General features: G+C 36.2%; 1 long non-coding RNA gene across 2 annotated transcripts in view; it reads right to left on the reverse strand.

Annotated features, from left to right (window-relative positions):
- The window catches only part of LOC131743596 (uncharacterized), a 68174-nt gene that overhangs the window by 28530 nt on the left and 20331 nt on the right, over positions 1-19313 (reverse strand). The window contains exon 3 of one of the 2 annotated variants that reach the window (XR_010841717.1): positions 14127-14174. The exons of the other annotated variant lie outside the window; for it this stretch is intronic. This is a non-coding gene — a long non-coding RNA (uncharacterized lncRNA). The remainder of the gene's footprint in view (positions 1-14126; positions 14175-19313) is intronic. 2 annotated transcript variants of the gene reach the window in all.

Here is a 19313-nt window from a genome sequence, read left to right on the forward strand (position 1 = left end):
AAAGCCCAGGACCAGATGGCTTCACAGGCGAATTCTATCAAACATTTAGAGAAGAGCTAACACCTATCCTTCTCAAACTCTTCCAAAAGATAGCAGAGGGAGGAACACTCCCAAACTCATTCTATGAGGCCACCATCACCCTAATACCAAAACCAGACAAAGACGTCACAAAGAAAGAAAACTACAGGCCAATATCACTGATGAACATAGATGCAAAAATCCTCAACAAAATATTAGCAAACAGAATCCAACAGCACATTAAAAGGATCATACACCATGATCAAGTGGGGTTTATTCCAGGAATGCAAGGATTCTTCAATATACGCAAATCAATCAACGTGATACACCATATTAACAAACTGAAGGAGAAAAACCATATGATCATCTCAATAGATGCAGAGAAAGCTTTTGACAAAATTCAACACCAATTTATGATAAAAACCCTGCAGAAAGTAGGCATACAGGGAACTTTCCTCAACATAATAAAGGCCATGCATGACAAACCCACAGCCAGCATCATTCTCAATGGTGAAAAACTGAAACCATTTCCACTAAGATCAGGAACAAGACAAGGTTGCCCACTCTCACCACTCTTATTCAACCTAGTTTTGGAAGCTCTAGCCACAGCAATCAGAGAAGAAAAAGAAATAAAAGGAATCCAAATAGGAAAAGAAGAAGTAAAGCTGTCACTGTTTGCAGATGACATGATACTATACATAGAGAATCCTAAGGATGCTATCAGAAAACTACTAGAGCTAATCAATGAATTTGGTAAAGTTGCAGGATACAAAATTAATGCACACAAATCTCTGGCATTCTTATACACTAATGATGAAAAATCTGAGAGTGAAATTAAGAAAACACTCCCATTTACCATTGCAACAAAAAGAATAAAATATCTAGGAATAAACCTACCTAAGGAGACAAAAGACTTGTATGCAGAAAACTATAAGACACTGATGAAAGAAATTAAAGATGATACAAATAGGTGGAGAAATATACCATGTTCTTGGATTGGAAGAATCAACATTGTGAAAATGACTCTACTACCCAAAGCAATCTACAGATTCAATGCAATCCCTATCAAATTACCACTGGCATTTTTTACAGAACTAGAACAAAAAATTTCACAATTTGTATGGAAACACAAAAGACCCCGAATAGCCAAAGCAATCTTGAGAACGAAAAATGGAGCTGGAGGAATTAGGCTTCCTGACTTCAGACTCTACTACAAGGCTACAGTAATCAAGACAATATGGTACTGGCACAAAAACAGAAATATAGATCAATGGAACAGGATAGAGAGCCCAGAAATAAACCCACACACATATGGTCACCTTGTCTTTGATAAAGGAGGGAAGGATATACAGTGGAGAAAAGAAAGCCTCTTCAATAAGTGGTGCTGGGAAAACTGGACAGCTACATGTAAAAGTATGAAATTAGAACACTCCCTAACACCACACACAAAAATAAACTCAAAATTGGTTAAAGACCTAAATGTAAGGCCAGACACTATCAAACTCTTAGAGGAAAACATAGGCAGAACACTATACGACATAAATCACAGCAAGATCCTTTTTGACCCATCTCCTAGAGAAATGGAAATAAAAACACAAATAAACAAATGGGACCTAATGAAACTTAAAAGCTTTTGCACAGCAAAGGATACCATAAACAAGACCAAAAGACAACCCTCAGAATGGGAGAAAATATTTGCAAATGAAGCAACTGACAAAGGATTAATTTCCAAAATTTATAAGCAACTCATGCAGCTCAATAACAAAAAAACAAACAACCCAATCCAAAAATGGGCAGAAGAACTAAATAGACATTTCTCCAAAGAAGATATACAGATTGCTAACAAACACATGAAAGAATGCTCAACCTCATTAATCATTAGAGAAATGCAAATCAAAACTACAATGAGATATCATCTCACACCGGTCAGATTGGCCGTCATCAAAAACTCTAGAAACAATAAATGCTGGAGAGGGTGTGGAGAAAAGGGAACCCTCTTGCACTGCTGGTGGGAATGTTAATTGATACAGCCGCTATGGAGAACAGTATGGAGGTTCCTTAAAAAACTACAAATAGAACTACCATACGACCCAGCAATCCCACTACTGGGCATATACCCTGAGAAAACCATAATTCAGAAAGACTCATGTACCAAAATGTTCATTGCAGCTCTATTTACAATAGCCAGGACATGGAAGCAACCTAAGTGTCCATCAACAGATGAATGGATAAAGAAGATGTGACACATATATACAATGGAATATTACTCAGCCATAAAAAGAAATGAAACTGAGTTATTTATAATGAGGTGGATGGACCTGGAGTCTGTCATACAGAGTGAAGTAAGTCAGAAGGAGAAAAACACATACCGTATGCTAACACATATATATGGACTCTAAGGGAAAAAAATGTCATGAAGAGATTAGTGGTAGGACGGGAATAAAACACAGACTTACTCGAGCATGGACTTGAGGATATGGGGAGGGGGAAGGGTGGGCTGTCACGAAGTGAGAGAGTGGCAGGGACATATATACACTATCAAATGTAAATTAGGGAGCTAGTGGGAAGCTGCTGCATAGCACAGGGAGATCACCTCTGTGTGCTTTGTGACCACCTAGACGGGTGGGACAGGGAGGGTGGGAGCGAGGGTGATGCCAAGAGGGAAGAGATATGGGAACATATGTATATGTATAACTGATTCACTTTGTTGTAAAGGAGAAACTAACACACTATTGTAAAACAGTTATACTCAAATAAAGATGTTAAAAAAAAAAGAAGTTGGCATGTTTCTAGGAGCACCATGAAAACTAAAGGGAAGAGAGCTTTCAAGCACATGAAGGGTTTGTGATGTTGAAAGTGCAGAAAATTAGTAGTCAAGGCAGTAATGAGGGGTCCCACACAAGTGACAGACAATAAGAATGAGGTGAGGACAGAAAAAAGATGAGAAAACTTATTCCTGAGTGTGCATGAGATCAAGATTCCTTGACTGGGGTTGGAGCCTTATGGTCCTGAATCATTTTGGGATTTTAAGGCAGGGAAATTTAGGTTATTAATATTAATATTACCTCATTTGTATGCACCCTAGGGCTATAGGACCTGGAGATGTGTTGGTTAAGTTAGGTTACACATTAATTTTTTCATTTTATCATCACAGTAGCACCATACAATGATTATGTTATTATTAATTCCCTTTAATATATGGAGAAAAAAGAGAATTGAAGATTTTAAATGCCAGAATCACAGTTATTAGTAACAAAATGGAAAATAGCCTCACAGTTTTCTGACTTCTGGTCTACCATTGGCTTCTGTTTCATGTTGTTTCTGAACTATCAGAGTCAGCCCTCTGTATCTGTGGATTCTACACCCATGGATTCTACATTCATGGATTTGAACCACAGATCAAATATACTTGAACAATTTTTTCAGAAATTTCCAAAAAGCAAAATTTGAATTTGCCTTGTATAGGCAACTATTTACATAGCATTTATGTTACATTTACAAATGTTTACATGTTCATTCGTATGTTGAATTCACATTGTTTAAGGTATTATAAGTAATCTAGAGATCATTTAAAGTATATGGGAGGATCTGCATGGTTTATATGCAAATCCTATACCATTTTTTTAATAAGGGACTTGAGCATCCATAAATTTTGGTATCCACAGGTGGTCCTGGAAAAAATTTCCATTGGATGTTGAAGGATAACTGTATTTGGAACATAAAAAAATTATTTAAGCTCCAATCTGCATGCATATAAAACTGACTTGACTGCTTTACTTCCCTAGAATGATTTTTCTTTTCCCCTTAATGAATTCAGTGAATGAGCCATTTATTTTTGACATATTTGACTCTATCAATTCTAATTGGAAAAGGGGACATAATCTCAAATATAGCAATAAAATAGGAGATCTATATTATTAAAGTCTACAGAGTAACTATTTATCAATATATAACTACTTACAATTTTGTGAATGCATAAAGTTATCATGTATGTGCTTAGGATTACTCTCCCTAACCACTCAGAGATCTTTGAATTCTTGACACATTCTTTTTCCTTGCCTAAAGAGTTCACAAGGACATTATAGCCTGCTATTATTTTGTGCGTCCCCCAAATTCATATCTTGAAGCCCTAATCCCCAATGTGATGGTATTTGGAGATGGAACTTTTGGGAAGTAGTTAGGTCATGGAAGAACCCTCAATAATAGGATTAGTTCTGTTATATCAAGAGGCACCAGAGCAATGATCCTTCTGCCATGTGATGATATAGCAGGAAGGTGGCCACATACAAACAGGTAAGAGGGCTCTGAGCAGGAACTGAATCAGCCTGCACCTTGATCTTGGACTTCCCAGCCTCCAGAACAGTAGGAAATAAATGTTTTGTTTGCTTAAGCCACCTAGTGGGGTTATTTGTTATAGCAGCCAGAACTGGCTAAGACATACATAGCCTTATAGTTAATTTAGTCTGTGGGGGTTTCAGAAAGTGAATTTACCTGTTGAGAAGAGAGATTACCGGGCAAATAAACAGAACTACTGGCACTCTGTCTTAAATTTTTAAAAAAATCTACAGTTTTCGTCATTAATATGTAGTCTTGTATGTGGCTTCTTTCACATATCATATTTTAAGGTTAATCTGTGACGTGGCATGCATCATTATCTTTTTCTTTTTACTGCTGAGTAGTATTCCATTGTAGACGCACCAGACTTTAATCATTCACCAGTTGATGGACACTTGGCTTGTTTCTAGTTTTAAACTATTATGACTAATGCTTCTGTGAACATTTGCAAATGACTTCTTTTGTGGGAATATGCTTTTATTTCTCTTGGATAGATTCCTAAGAATGGAATTGTTAGGTCATATGGTAAATTTAAGTTTTTAAAGAAACTAAGTAGCAAATTGCTCTCTAAATTGACTATAGCACTTTACTTTCTCACCAGCAATGTATGATGGATCCATTTGCTCCATTGCCTAACCAATGCTTCATATTGTCTTTTTGAAAATAGACGTTCTTTTGGGTGTGTAGTAGCATCTTACTGTGATTTAAATGTTTATTTTCCTGATAACCAATGATGTTGAATACATTTTCTTTCATATGTCTTCCTTGGTAAAATGCATATTCCTGTATTTTGCCCATTTAAAATTGGATTATTTCTTCTTACTATTGAATTATAAGAGTGTATATCCTGGAAAAAAGTCCTTTACCAGATATATAATTTGCGAATTTTTCTCCCAGTCTGAGGCTTTCCTTTTTGTTTTCTTGATAGTGTCTTTTCTGAAGCACAGAAGTTTTGATTTAATGAAATCAAATTTATCAATTTTTTCTTTTAAAACTTGTGCCTTTATTATATTATGTAAGACATTTTTGGCTAACCCAAGGTCACAAATATGCTCTCCTATGTTTTCCGTTAGAATTTTATAGTTTCAGCCTTTATATTTAGGTCTATGATCTATTGTGAGTTAATTTTTACATAGGGTGTAATGTAGGGTATAATAATAATTAAACCACGAAGCATAATTTTAGGTGTAGGTACTTTGGAGATGCCCTTAAACAGGTTGAGGAATTTCCCATCTAGTCTTACTTGTTGAGAGGTTTTATCATCAGTAGGTATTGGATATTGTCAAATGTTTTTTCTGTATTTATTGAAGTGGTCTTGCACCTTGGGTCCTTTATTCTATTAATGTGTTATATTGTTTTTTTTAAAATGTTAAACAAACCTTTGATTTCTGGGATAAATTCCACTTGGTCAGGGTGTATAGTGCATTTTATATGTTGCAAATTCGGTTTGCTAACATTTAATTAGGGAATTTTGTGTCTTTGTTCATGAGATATTTGGTCTGTAGTTTTCTTTTCTCATGATATCTTTGTCTGGCTTCAGTATCGCAGTAATACTGTCTCACAGGAGGGCTGGAAAATGTTCCCTCTTACCCTGTTTTCTGAAATAATTTATTATAGATTGATACCATTTCCTATTTAAACATTTGATAGAGGTCAACAGAATTCACCAGATAGAAGTCATCTGGCTCTGAGTTTTACTTTGTGTGAAAAAACTTCTTTATGTGGTAGCGATCTATTAAGATTTTCTAATTTATGCTTTTCTAGAAGTTGTCCATGTCATCTAAGTTGTTTAGTTTGTTGGCATGAAGTTGTTCATAGTAGTCCCTTATAATGCTTTAAATTTCTTCTTTAGGGTCAGAAGTAATATCTCCTCTTTTGCTTGATTTTGGTAAATTGTGCTCTTATTTTTTTGGTACAATCTAGCTAAGAATTTGTCGTTTTTTTGGTTTGTTTTTTCAAAAAAACTTTTGATTTCATTAATTTTCTTTTTCTATTTATTGATTTTTGCTCTGACTGTCATTATTTCCTTTGCGTTAGATTCCACCTTTCTAATTTTTTAAAGGGGGGAAGCTTAGTTTTTTAATGTGATACTTTGCTTCTTTTCTGATATAGTTGTCAAAAGCTATACATTCTCTTTAAGCATTGTTTGAGGTGCATCCTACAGATTTCGTGTTTTAGGTTTTTGTTTTCACTCATTCAAAATAAAAACTTTTTATCAGTAAGAAATATCTTAGTAACATTTTGACTACAGGATTTTCACTTGGTTTTCTATAATTTCCATCACTTTGTTGAAATTCTCTATTCATTGAATCATTTCTATCATACTTTCTTTTAATTATTTAAACATGGTTTCCTTTAGTTCTTTGAACATATATATAATAGTTACTCTGACGACTTTGCTAAATCCAACATATGGGGACACTCAGAGACAGTTTATATTGACTGCTATTTTTCCTGTTTCTTTGCAGCTCTTTCAATTTTGTTGTTGAATATTAGGTTTTTTAGATAATATATTGTAGTTAGTATCTCTGAATTCTGATTTTCTCCTTTGATGTTTGTCATTGTTTTGCTTGCCCAGTAACTTGCCTGGAAAATTTTGTGGAGCCTGATTCTCTGAAATGCTGGTCACTGATGTCTTTGTTTTTATCTTTTTCTTTTTATATTTGAGTTTGGATTCCTAGTGGTCACACCTGTATCTGCATAGTTCAGTGTTTAGCCAAAGATTTAGTCCGATATTGTGCTCAAACACCTCACTCCAAAAAAGCATTCAGTCTCTGCTGATGGATTTTGTGTTTGCTGGTATCAATCTTCATTTTTTTCCTCTGAGATAAATAGAAAATTAACATGGTTCACAGTGAAATTGTTTATGTCACAGGTTCCCTGAGGAGAGGTTTATAGGTTTTGGTCCACAGCTGCAAAGTGGTTGCTCTTTCCCTTCTCACCTTTACTCCACTTCACCTCCAGGCAGTTTTTCTGTGTAGCAGTCTAGGTCAAAGGAAATATAAGAATGGTTCCTCTTTCAGCTTTATTCTCCTTGTAGTCTTTATCTGGAACCTGGTCTTTATAGAGACATTCCCCAACCTCCCCCTGTCTCCCCAACCCCACTGCCAGTTATACTACTTTCATACTACCTACACTACTGGGTCTCATCAGTTCAATTAAAGAATCACTGATGAGATGTCAGGACCATGCCCTGTACTACTTAAGTTCATTTATACCCTGGCATATGTCTAAAATAATGGTTATACACTGGTCCATGCCACTGGATTACATGTTATAGCTGGTGGCTACAAGCGTGAAGTTTCTGAGAAGTTATTAGGGGGCCAAAGATCCACCCACCAAGTTCCTTCCACATGCCTTCTGAATAGACAAGCCCTCAAGTACCTTTTTAATAGGATTCCTCCAATATATCCTCCAATGCATAAACCTCATTAGTTTCCACCATAGCTTTCTCATTAATTTGTCCAAATGTTATAAAATTGAGTGGACTGCCTTCATATTTTAAGTCTTCCGCATGTCCTTCTTTCAGTTTATTAAAGATGGAGTTTTATTCTAAATTTTTGTTGTTTGTTATATTCACTGCATTTTCTGAAGGCAGACCTTCAGGGTGTCATTGTAACTTGAAGTCCCCAAATGTATTATTAATCCTTTCTGAACATACTGATAATTGAGCATATTGTAAACCATAAAGACAGAAAATAGGTTAAAAATTTCCTTTATAAATTAGATAAATTTAAAAGCAGAGTTTCGATAAGCCCTTTCCTCCTGATGCTTATGCATTTCATTTTCATTTCAACTAATAGGCACAGTAGAACCTGTAAATTTAGGTCCAAGAAAGAACTCACTGAACCTATTAGCTCTGAAGTTATACTCAACAGTTCTATATTTAGGCAAAAATGCATAGCAATAATAATCATTGGTAAATGGATTTTGAGTCCTTGGGAGAGAATAGAAATGAGAGAGAGTTTAAAGTTTTGTAACGATATTGTATAGTGGGAAGAGCTCTGGACTGGGAGTTACTTCAATCATTTGTTGTTCCACTGTGTAATCTGATTTCCAACACCATGGTTTTGGCAAAGATTACCAAACATGACCCAATAGCCAAATCCAGTGATGCTTTTCAAGCCTTATCTTTCTGGCCTTCGCTGCAACATTTGATATTGTTAACCACTTACTTCATGAGATTCAATTCTCTCCTTTAGCATCTATAATCTATTCTATTGATTCTCCCTTTTTCTTCTCTAGTCATTTCTTGATAGTTGTGTTTATGTTTTACAGATTTTAAAATCAGGGTCCAATAGTCTTATTTATGCAGTCTCTAGTTATCTCATCCACTCTCATCACTTTAACTAAGATCTATAGGTTGATGATTCTCACATATATCCCCCTAATCTGACTATCCTGAACTGGAGACTCACATATTCTTTTGGACATATCAACTTGGATGTCCCACAAGCAAAGCACCTCACACTCTGTGTTCAAAACTGAATTCATTTTTTATTCCAAACACAAACTTTTCCTGTCCCAATACTTAGACACCATCATCTATTCAGTCACTCAAATTGGAAAACTGAAAGCAATCACAGACTCCTTATCCTTGACAATTTTACCTCCTCATATTTCTTGAACTGCCTCTCTCTGGCATTCCTATGTTGGCATATTCCAGTTTTATTACTGTTCTAGATTATGGCCTCATCACTACTTGCCTGGATTGCTCTAATCATTTCCTAATTGGTCGCTTTTCTTCCATACTGCAACCAGATCAAATAAATTCACATTCAAAATATTCTCAGGCTTAAAACCCTTTGAATGCCCCATATTACTGTTCTAAAGAATAAAGTTCAAATTCTACCAATGTTGCCCTCCAAGACCTTGTGCAACAATCTTAGCAAAGCTCTTGTTACATTCTGCTTCCACACTCTTCTACTCATTGTTTCCTGTATACAAAACACCCCTATGCCTTTGCTCCTGCAGTTACTTTTCCCCAGAATGCCCTTCTTGTCATGCTTGGCTTGGCTAACTCGTGTCATCTTCTCCAGAAACTCCATGTCAGGCACTTTGTACACCTCTATCATAGTACTTATGATACCATACTCAATTTTTAAATCTAGGGAATGCATGGAATGCATGGCTCTCCTGTCAAATAGTGGGTAATCAGATCAAAGAAAGGATTTGTCTTATTTTTAAAAATCTTTGTAAGTGGTTAATATAATTATGTTGCATTAAACTTAATTGTGATATTAACTCTGACCTTGTAAAAGTCCATCTTTCTGAACATTATTTTTTATACTTTGAAATGCTATGGTGGGTTTAACTGATCTTTTAGATCCCTTCCTGATCTAAAATTCTGATTACATAATTCTATTACCTTCTGGTTCAGTGCAACAGTATCCCATTTCACATCTAATCTTACAAACAACATATGACCAGTATCTCCTTGTCTCCTGTAAAACTCTTGCCAGGACTACTGCATAAAATTTCTTCATTGTTTACTAAGTCATCCCAATGTATTTATAGAGATGTCTTTTTAATAATCTAATTATGCCTTTATTTGTTGCCAGAAGAGGTTTATATATTCTCTTGTAACAAATATTATATTAGTATTATATTCTCTCTCATGGCAATACATCATATTCAAGTATCATGTCCAGAAGACACCTGCAGCTCACACAGAAAAAAATAATAAATCTTTCAAAAATTTCAGACAGGGCTTCTCTGGTGGTGCAGTGGTTGAGAATCCGCCTGCCGATGCAGGGGACACGGGTTCGTGCCCCGGTCCGGGAAGATCCCACATGCCGCGGAGCAGCTGGGCCCGTGAGCCATGGCCGCGGAGCCTGTGCATCCGGAGCCTGTGCTCCACAACGGGAGAGGCCACAACAGTGAGAGGCCCATGTACCACAAAAAAAAAAAAAAAAAAAAAAAAAAAAAAATTATTTCAGACTTTAGGTTTTCCATAGTTGGAAGAGAAAAAGATAGGCTTTCAAATATCAGAAAAGGTGCTTCTCTTGATTCCTCTTTCATATCTTCACTAAAGAAAGGTTACATTTGATATTCTGAGATCAGCCCAATTTGAAATCTTCTACTCACAATTAAATAGTCTTAAAAATGGCTATTATAATAAGAAATATCACTTGAATAGAATTCTTCGGGTTTAAGACTAGGGAGAAAAAGGACAAAATTATGCTTGTAAGTGGCAACCACAGGAATTTAATAATTTAAAATAATGGAAGAGCTCAAACTATTTGTTGTTCTCCCACCTCATGGATTTTATTGACTTAACCAACTGAATAGAAAGATTTCTTTTGATACCAGATAAATCCTTAGTGTTGCAGATAGCTTCAAGGCATCCATTCTGAGACAGAGAAACCAGGCCATTACAAAAAGATAGGGTACTCTGTTGAATCAAAGAACTGTCTACTACCTCAATCTCTACTGTAGCTTTGTTATTTTCTTTAATGTATTGTGAATTCCAAGGATAAAACACACAGATGTGCCAACACAATTAGTTTCCAAACCCAAATGGAAATGATTTTGATGTTATATAACATTTAGGATTGAACTCATTTCTATCTTCTCCTTTCTCATTATTCTGAAAAATTTGGAATTGTGAACAGATCCAATGTAGAATAACCATTTTACTTGTGGGACTGATAAACAGAATCTTTGTGATGCTAACTAAATGGTGTTAAAGAAAGAGAAAATAGCAGGTGTTCAGGTTCTATCAGACAGGTTACTCTGATAAAACAACATTTGAAACATATTGATATCATCTATTTTTACCATTTAATCCTAGATTGATAGTAAAATCACTGGCATTAGGAATCTGGAGAATACATTCCAAAGGAAATCAGTCACTTCTTTTTAGTTTCATTTCTGCATGTATAATTTAGACTGGATAAGTTTCATTTTGAAGGGGACACAAACATTTAAAATAATGTTTTAATTATTTGTCAAAGTAATCTAGGCATATTTAGGTAATTTAGAAAATATTCAAGAGTATAAAGAAATACACAAAAGTTCCCTATGATCTTACTCTGGAGGCAACTACAATAAATAATTGGGGTTAACCTATACCTATAGTGTTATGTTCTGCCTTTAAAAAATGTAATAGTGTGTTGTGAGCATTTGCTGTAATAGCACTTTGATAGAAAAGGAAACACCAGATTTTATGTAAAAAATATGACTGAAAACTAAAAATAGAAAACCTGTTCCATTAGTCAATTTAGTTTAAGAAATAAATTATGTAGATGTGAAAAAAAGCGGGAGCTTGAGCTATTTCCTTGAAAAGAATTATAGAATCAGCAAAGATAGTGATAGCCTCCTGTTAATGGGAAAGCTAAACTCATTGCTGTGCTATGTAGGGAATTTGGAAACCAAACAAAATCGGGATTGTCACTTAGGACCATAAGTGAAATTTTTGTTAGCTTATCCAACATACATATGTAGCCCAGAAGAGGGGTCAAAATACTTGCATTCTTTCCCCATCAAAACACCACCAATTCAATAGAGACAGACTCAGATAATGTTGGCTAACATTTATAAAATAACTACTTATCACCCATTGTTCTAAGGAATTTACATGGATAATTCATTTAATTCTTAAAATAACTCTTTGAATTCAAGGCTATTATCTTCATTATTTAATAAGGTGACAGATTTAAACTTAGGCATCTAATTCCAGAGAATCTGACATTAACTACCATACCATACTGCTTCCCAGATCAGGATATGCAAGTTGCTCTATCCTTCTCTTTCCTCCCATTTCTTCTCTTCCTAGTCTGCCCATCCCCACTCCAATCTCATGTACTAGAATCCATTTTGAAGGTGCACCATCAAGACATCAAAGTTTTAAGCAAATATCCTGCTTCATCCTTGATGGATGACATCAGATTGATACTGTGGATCTTCGGAGGAGGCTTTTTGATCCTTCAATTCTTCAGAGCATGGTATTTACAAGACAAAATTTCTTTCTCTTTATATATTGACTCTCACTTGTTATGCTAGCCAAGTCTCCACCTTTGTTGTTTTTTTTTTAAATCACATCTCCCTTTTCACAGAAAAGGGCAGGGCAGAGAAAAATGATTAAGGGAGAAAGAGAATTCCATCCTACTACAAGTGTAATCAGAACAAGGAGCAAAATGAAATATATTCCCAAAAGTATATTCAATCATATGATTGAAATATATGCAATCATAACTGAATTTATGATGAACAAATTATTCTGAAGACACTTCTAACAACAGAGCTAATGTTTTATTTTATTTTATTTTATTTTTTGAGCTGGTAATTGTTGATTGCCAAGTCATTTAGGAACATCAGCAAGGTTGGTTTTGCTTGGAAACTGTTGATTTGTTTTTTTGAAAAAAAAATACTGCCACTACTGTTTACTATGGATAGGTTTGTAGATTGAGGTTTTTCTTTCATTTCATTTCTGATTGATTTGACAAATATTTGTTGAGCACTAAAAATACACAAGGCCCAATGCAAGGAATGAAGGGGAAACAGAACATAGAGATATGAAATATCTTTTACACATGTATATCATTTCATTTGGAGTGGCAGAACACATACAAGCATATATGTATATAACAATTAGTTAAATTCCAAATTACTCTAATGACTGCTATTATGTAGTTTAAGTAGATAATTACTTACCTGTGGCTGCTGGCAGGAAACACAATCCTTACTTCCCTTTAAAAGAATTCTCAAATTTTTGTGATAGAAGCACACAATTGAGAGGATGGCCAGTTGTGTGTTTCCCTTGTCCTTACTCTGAAATCCAAACACTATGTTTCACAAGAATTATTAAGCCGATGGCATATTCTCCTTTCTCTTGGGGTAGGCACTGGAGGGATGCAAAAAGGAGCTATAGAGTATAAACTCTTGAAACCATATGATCAAAGTGGACAGTGCAGTTGTACAGCATTGGAAGAACAAATTATCCTCTTCCATCAGAGAAGTGAGTTCTCTTTGAGCAATACCTCAGTGTTTCAAATGCCAGTCTTTCTTCCTTTGTAGCTTTTAAATATTGGGAGGAAATGGCTGTAGAGAAGCTAAGTGGAGAATAGCAACCAACATTTCTCCCTTCTTTTTGCATGTCTTTCCCAAACTTGGAGGGCCTCTGAAATAATAATACCAGCAGAGGGTTATTATTATAATAAACAATTAAGGACCACATGTGAAAATGCCTTGAAAAGCTAGAAGCATATTATATGTACAAGGTACTGTTCTTTGTTGATGGAGAATCTAAAATAAACACTGGGATGTTTTCTCATGGAAGGAAACTATCTACAGGTCACTGAGACGTGAAAATTTTTGAGAAATAATGATTTGGATTCTGTGTCCTAGAGGCCAGTGTTACAGCTTCTGAGTAAACATCATTGCTCTATTATTTTGATCTAGTAGGGTTATTCTTTCCTAACTGAAAGACAGGAAAAGAGTCTTCTACCAATGGTGTTTCCATTGTTTTAAATTACAATTTTACTCTGTCATTGTTTTAGGAATACAGGCTTACCTCATTTTATTGTGCTTCCTTTATTGTGCTTCACAGATACTGTGATTTTTACAAATTGAAGGTTTGTGGCAACCCTACCTTGTCAAATGATGGTTAGCATTTTTTAGCAATGAAGTATTTTTTAGTAAAGGTATGTACATTGTTTTTTTAGACATAATGCTATTGCACACTTAATAGGCTACAGTATAGTGTAAACATAACTTTTATATGCACTGGGAAAATTAAAAATTTGTGTGACTCATTTTATTGCAATACTCACTTTATCCTGGTGGTCTGGAACCAAAACTGCAGTATCTTGAAGTTATGCCTATATTTGGAGAGGTGGCAGAAATCAACCTTTCTAAAATGACTCATACATGTTTTGTTTTTTTTAAAAAAAGAACAACACATTACTCCAGAGTATCAAGTCCCACTTTCAACTTTATAGCATCTAATGCTGGTTTCAACCACCATTTATATTTACCATGTTTAACTTTCATGTTTCCCAAGGTAAGCAGTAAAATTGTCCCTTTCCTAGAGAGGCAGAAAGAGAAGTAGAAAGGAGGTTTTCACTCAGCTATCTCATTACAAAAGTGAGTGAGTGACTTTAGTGAGCCCCAGGGAGATTAAGACTTGGAGAATATATGGGATGGAGGCCAATGGTCTTGCAGTCAGCCTCACCCACATAAGAGAGTGTTCTCTTGTACAGGGAGACAAATGAGAGCTAAGTTCTAAAGCAGCCTGATCTCAGTGTTCCCAGACATTGAATATGATTGGTCCTAATTCTATGATCTGTGGTTAAGTTTTCTTCAGTTTCTCCATCTAACTTTAAATTCAGAATGTCAAGCACTAACCAGGTTTTCAAGTCCTAACCCAAATAATTTGATTAAAATGTGGTGTGATATGCCTGACCATCCTGTTCTTCCTTCTTGTCACAGTCTTATTTTTATGTAGGCTATTTTAAGACTGAAGGTGCTCTAGCAGTTAACTAAGGACAGCCATGACAGGCCTCAACAGGATTCATGAGTCTCACGGGAGATTCACCTTAGAGAAGGGGAAGGGCACCTTTATATAATTGGAAATAAATTTGAGTCTCACAAACACGAACCCAGAACGTTATTAGAAACAAGGCAGAGGCACTACCAAAAATGTCACCCAAGCAAATCACCCAGGGGCTGGTCTTCTGGGACTGATAACCACCTCTGTTTGTTTAAAGTCTGTAGGAATCCTACTGTGTCACAGCTGTGCACTTACTGGGTTTATTGACCCTGAATACAAAGTGTGAGAATGAACCTAAGACACAGCTCACGTTGTGCTGTGCAGAGGAATAAGCTTGAGAGCAAACTGTAGGCCTGATGGGGAGAGACAAGGGAACAGGTAGTTTTTCTTCAGCTGCAAATCTATTTTGGATACTGAGCAATGGGGACCGGAATGAGGTCGAGGAGAAAAAATATGAATAAAGGTAGCTACTGATGAGAATTCATTTTTGAAAGAAAAATGCCCAAATGGGGAGCCATTATCTGTAAACACACAATTCAGCAATGGTGGCTATTTCAGACCATGACAGGGCACTTTGGGTAACCATTCCTCTAGGTGCTATTCTCAGAGAACAAATTTATCATCAGTCTTTGTGGCCCATTTTACATAAACAACTGAGAATTCTAAGGGAAAAAAACAGAAACCAGAAGAATAATCTAGAATGAATCTTTACAAGGGATAAACTGTCCTATTATTCCTCAAGTCTCCCCTTCCCTCTGGCTCTTACAGGCGACACACACTGTTATTCCAACAAGCACAGAGCATCCCTGAGACTCCTTGGTTCACCAGCTGAGGTATAACTTTCACACAGTTTGCTTAGGCCATAGATAAGTAAGTAGAAATGTCTGCTTTACTTAATAATTACCCAGAGACACTCAAGCTCTTCCCAGGATACCCATTCTACCCATACAATATTTAAGTTAGGAAGGAAACCTAGTCTTTTTTTTTTTTTTTTTTTTTTTTTTTTTTTTTTTTTTTTACATGGAGGAACCAATTTAAAGCAAATATTTGGCCCTGATATTCCAAATATTCGCTACTTGGTTCTTCCTGTTTTTGTTTTTGTTTTTTTTTTCAGTTCAGATGGGTATGCTGCTCTTTATTTTAAAATATTTAATTCTTTATAAAGAGAAAAAAATAAATATTTTGAAAGGAAGTTTTCTGTTTAGTGATAGCATCTTCACCTGTTACAAGAAAATAAACTCTGGAAGCTAGAGAGGAATAAGTATTTAGTAAGCAAAATAATAATGCAGTAATTAGTATCTGGTGAGCTCCTACTCTTTTCCAGGTACATGTTCGTACCTACTCACATCTACGTATAACAAGAGCATTGTTAGTCCTGTTTTACAGATAAGGAAACCACACTTCAGAGACAGGAACTACCTTAAGGTCAGAGGGGAAATGCAGATTTGAACTTGGAATGTTTTCACAACAAAGCTTGCAGTTTTCCTACTTTACCACATTTCCTCTCCACTTAGTGATATTTTAAGATATGTTTTTTCTTTTGTGGACAAAGATGACACTAATGGGCTATGTTGTTTTCTTGGAGGTGATTGGTTTGGGCTGATTCATCATACTCTCCTTGTCTCTTTGGCGTGCAGTGTCACCCTGGATCACAAACGTTTAAGCATCAAGTCAAACTCCTTGGCCTATTCAGACTTCTAGCCTCCATCCCTCATATCTGTCTAGGCTCTCTTGGTATGGCCCATACTCACCTTTCAGATGTTCTCTGCTATTATTTCCCTTCATTAATCAGGCTGCAGTCAAACTGAGTGACTAATGGACCTCTCTCATGCTGTGCTGTCCCTCCAAGACTTTACTGAAGCCATGAACTTTACCAGGAATGCCTTCTCTCTCTCCCCTACCACATTCATGTGCCTTCATCCTGCCATCTTTCTCAGTCCAGCTCAGAGGCTTCCCTTGCTTCTTAAGCCTGGAAGTAATCTCTCCCTCTTGCCAACTTTTATAGCCTTCTCACTGTATGTTTCTGATAAACTTGTCACTTTTTGCTTTGTAATATGGTTTTTCCATTTGAGTCTCTTTTGACTCAAGGGCAGGATTATACCTGATTCACTGTTTCATCTTCCCTGAAGCCTAGGTTTTAATAATAAGAATGTCAGATTTAGAAAAACAAAATATTTTTAAAGATACCTAGTTAAATTTGTTTCAATTAAAGATTAATTTTAAGCCTAATATTTGAATATTTAAATATTACTTGGAGCATACTTATAAAAAGTCATTGTTCCTTATTTGAAATTCAAATTTAACTAGATATCTTGTAATTTATCTGGCAACCTTACTAATAGATGCTCACCAAATAGTTTTTAAATGAATGCATTTCACCTTAGTGCTCCAAATCTGACTATGATATCATTAGTGATTGAACTAGCCTCAAATACTCATAAATTACAGATAGCCTTGGAAAGGATCATAGTGGTAATTTAGCCCAACCTTCTAGTATTAGGATTATTTTTTAAAATGGGCTCTCTCTGAGACTTGCTCCAAATCACACAATTAGCCGATGTCTTAGCATACACCTCCTTGAAACTGGAACTTTTAAAAACATAACATAGATCATCAAAGCCTCAGAGGGCTATAAGGATGAAGAGAACTTCAACTGTACTTCTGTATGTGTTCACTTCCTCATTCTGAGGTGAGCATTTGCACCTAGGTCAGCTCTTGTCTTATTGCTCTATGTGTCTATACATCTGCACACATTTTTTTCAAATTGGAAAGCCTTAAGAGTCAGTGACTGTCCTATCTGGTCACTGATTGATTCTGCTACATGAAATATAATTGTAAAAAGAACCCTGAAATAGATCAATAGAACAAGAACAGACCCAGGTAAATTGATCTAGGCTACAGCTTTGGTTCCCCCCACTTCTGGCAGAGCTTCTCTTCCTGGTATCCCTGCTCCTCCCCTGGGGAGGTTCAGGGAGCCCCGTTTTCCAGGCTTACCTCCTTGTAGTGCCTTCTGTCTCTGGCACTCCTTCCTCCCGTCAGAACTTCCCTGGCCTGCTCTCATCGAACTGCCAGGTGGAAAAACAACCCTATAAACTAATCTGAGCAAGGTATTAAAGGTTGACATGGATTTCATAGTCTTAGTATGTACCAACTCCAAGAACAAGCTTAATGTCTTGCTTTCTGTGATGCTTCTATTGATTTCCCCAGGAGGTCAACTGCTTCATCCTGAGAGTTACTCTACACGTCTATCCACTCTCTAGTAGGTCTAGTAGTTCTATGGTTGAGGTATAATTAGCTGTTTATAAACACACACACAATGACCTAAAGGACAGGGCAATACTTTCTTTGTATTTATAATGCCAACAACTAATATGGTTTCTGCCTAATAATAGGCTGCCAATATATATTTGTTAAATAAATATTTTTTGTTAAGTTTATTCAAACAGGGATTCCTAGATATACAACAATCAAATAGTGACTCTTTGATGATTAGAGGGTCAACTACTGAGAATAGCCAAAAAGGAAGGCTTTTAAAAAAAAAAGCCCTGTGGTCTAACAGCAGTTATGCCTAGCATGTCAGCCCTGAAGATCCTTCTGGGACTAGGACTATAACTGATTCAAGAATGTTTACAATGTAAATATTATAAACCTTAAACTGTTTTGTTTCTTCGAATTATTAGCTCCAACTCGGCTATCTTAAATCTCTCATTTCTTTAACAGTATCTTGAGACAGATTCCATAGCTTTTTGGTCCCTTTTAATTCCTAAACACAGACTTGTCAGTTTAAAATGGGAGGGGAGCAAGTGAAGCATGGCATCTCTTCCACTGCCCCCCTCCCCTCTTGGGTCTGTTTTTTCTGAAGTTGGGGGCAGGCAAGAGGGACAGGAGAATCAGAGGTCATCTTACAAAACCATCCATATAATAGACCAAAGTGTAAGGCACTTCTAGAATCTCCCAGGCTTGGAATGGCTCTGTACTGTGTTGGTGGCTTCAACTGATATGATGGTCTCTGTAAGGATGGAGTGCTTACTTCTTGAAGAGGTGTTCAGTTGTCCTAATGCTAGTCTCCCTCCAACCCTGCTGTAATATTTTTTCTGGATGGGGGTTCCCTCCCTTGGTCCTGTGGCTGTCTGAGCTGCTTTAGAGATCTTGTCCCCCACCCAACCACAATATCCTTTCCCATGCAGTCTCATAAACCATGGGTTCTCTTCCGAAGTATTCTTTACTTTGGTGCCTTTAAGCCCTCCCACTACAGGCTACACTAATATGCTTTCTGTTTTCAGAATATCTAAATAAGTAGTAGGCACTTTCTTCCATGTTTACAAACATGATCTTCCTCCGAATTCCTTGTCAAGCTTTCCTAAGAATTCTCTCACCACACTCCACTGTGTTCCAGTGGGAACTCTCAAGCAGGCCTGTAGGTTCTACAGATGAGCCCGGAACAAGAGAACAAGCTCTCCCTTTTGTT

The sequence above is a fragment of the Kogia breviceps genome, chromosome 1, assembly GCF_026419965.1.
Source record: "Kogia breviceps isolate mKogBre1 chromosome 1, mKogBre1 haplotype 1, whole genome shotgun sequence".
Taxonomy (NCBI): Eukaryota; Metazoa; Chordata; class Mammalia; order Artiodactyla; family Physeteridae; genus Kogia; species Kogia breviceps.